Below are 2,500 nucleotides of genomic sequence, written 5' to 3'. Positions count from 1 at the left end.
GCTGAACGTCTGTGCACACAATGTCAACCACACGTCACCCACACACTCCATCACCCACTAGTCTATGCCTGTAACAGACGCAGACACAACATCTAAGTACCAGCATGGAACAACATCCAGTGCATCCTCTCGGCCACAGTACACCATCCACACTATGATAACCAGACCGGGACGTCGAACCAGAAAACTGAATATCCCACTCTTCCTACAACCACCATTGCTCAGATACGCCACCAACACCCACACATGTCCTACACAGGGGTGCACCCAACAGCACCACACTGCCGCATCTCACAGCACATAAACAATGGCAGGAATGAAAGACACAGGTGTGCCACTCCTTTGCCACAAACACAGAACGGGCGCGCCACCTGCCATGAGCCACAAGTGCAACTGACGTGACATATCTGATAGTGCCTCAGGCGTCCACTTACTACCATCACTATCAACGAACCTCGCCACCCCACCCCCCCCCCACACACACCATCCCTTAACCCAACTTCTGCCTTAACCTAACCCAACTTCTGCCTTAACCTAACCCAACTTCTGCCTTAACCTAACCCAACTTCTGCCTTAACCTAACCCAACTTCTGCCTTAACCTAACCCAACTTCTGCCTTAACCTAACCCAACTTCTGCCTTAACCTAACCCAACTTCTGCCTTAACCTAACCCAACTTCTGCCTTAACCTAACCCAAGTTGCGCCTTAACCTAACCCAAGTTGCGCCTTAACCTAACCCAAGTTGCGCCTTAACCTAACCCAAGTTGCGCCTTAACCTAACCCAAGTTGCGCCTTAACCTAACCCAAGTTGCGCCTTAACCTAACCCAAGTTGCGCCTTAACCTAACCCAAGTTGCGCCTTAACCTAACCCAAGTTGCGCCTTAACCTAACCCAACTTCTGCCTTAACCTAACCCAACTTCTGCCTTAACCTAACCCAACTTCTGCCTTAACCTAACCCAAGTTGCGCCTTAACCTAACCCAAGTTGCGCCTTAACCTAACCCAAGTTGCGCCTTAACCTAACCCAAGTTGCGCCTTAACCTAACCCAAGTTGCGCCTTAACCTAACCCAAGTTGCGCCTTAACCTAACCCAAGTTGCGCCTTAACCTAACCCAAGTTGCGCCTTAACCTAACCCAAGTTGCGCCTTAACCTAACCCAAGTTGCGCCCTAACCTAACCCACGTTGCGCCCTAACCTAACCCACGTTGCGCCTTAACCTAACCCACGTTGCGCCCTAACCTAACCCACGTTGCGCCCTAACCTAACCCACGTTGCGCCCTAACCTAACCTACGTTGCGCCCTAACCTAACCTACGTTGCGCCCTAACCTAACCTACGTTGCGCCCTAACCTAACCTACGTTGCGCCCTAACCTAACCTACGTTGCGCCCTAACCTAACCTACGTTGGGCCCTAACCTAACCCACGTTGCGCCCTAACCTAACCCACGTTGCGCCCTAACCTAACCCACGTTGCGCCCAAACCTAACCCACGTTGCGCCCTAACCTAACCCACGTTGCGCCCTAACCTAACCTACGTTGCGCCCTAACCTAACCTACGTTGCGCCCTAACCTAACCTACGTTGCGCCCTAACCTAACCTACGTTGCGCCCTAACCTAACCTACGTTGCGCCCTAACCTAACCTACGTTGCGCCCTAACCTAACCTACGTTGGGCCCTAACCTAACCCACGTTGCGCCCTAACCTAACCCACGTTGCGCCCTAACCTAACCCACGTTGCGCCCAAACCTAACCCACGTTGCGCCCTAACCTAACCCACGTTGCGCCCTAACCTAACCCACGTTGCGCCTTAACCTGCCCTGTAATTGTTAGTTATATGAATCTAGGAATTCGTGTAGCGTTGCCTAATTGCAACCATCTCAACATAGTTCACTTCGCGCACACTGTGGTGTTCTGCGTATTGATTCATTTTACGGTGCGTACCCTCACATCTTGCGAGTGTTGCTTACTTTCCACATGGTCCCGCTATCCACTGTATTGTGTACTGCAATAGGACGTATATCGCCCCCGCCCCCCCCCCCCCTCCCCTCCTGTCACCTCTAGCTCGTCGGTCAGGAGTTCGCGTGTTGAATGCGCTTCGCAGCTGTGCAATGGCATTCGCATACGTACGCTGGCCACCTTCCACGTGTTCTTTCGTGCACACGTCGCAGCGTGTATGTATGCTGATGGAGTGCGTCGTGACACACAACATCCAGGCATGCAAGACTCGTAGAAGTCGCAAATGTAGATGGATGTCTACGTTTGCTGCCCAAGTTACGCAAATGAACTGGAAATCCGTTGTTGCGCGGTTGTTCGCGCTGGAGGTGAATCGTTGATATCGACGATCGGTACAGGTATTAACCGGTTGCTTCAGCGACACCCGTCATACCCACGAACGTGAGTGGGCATGTGGGTATGAAGCGATACGCGGCGGTGGCTGGGTGGGACCGTCCCCGGCCGGTGAGGGGGGGGCGCCCGGCGTGCTGGCCGCGCGCTGCGTGGGCG

This window comes from Schistocerca nitens, unplaced genomic scaffold (genome assembly GCF_023898315.1).
Source record: "Schistocerca nitens isolate TAMUIC-IGC-003100 unplaced genomic scaffold, iqSchNite1.1 HiC_scaffold_383, whole genome shotgun sequence".
Classification (NCBI taxonomy): Eukaryota; Metazoa; Arthropoda; class Insecta; order Orthoptera; family Acrididae; genus Schistocerca; species Schistocerca nitens.
The sequence above is the reverse complement of the archived record's forward strand: the minus strand, read 5'-3'. Positions refer to the sequence as shown.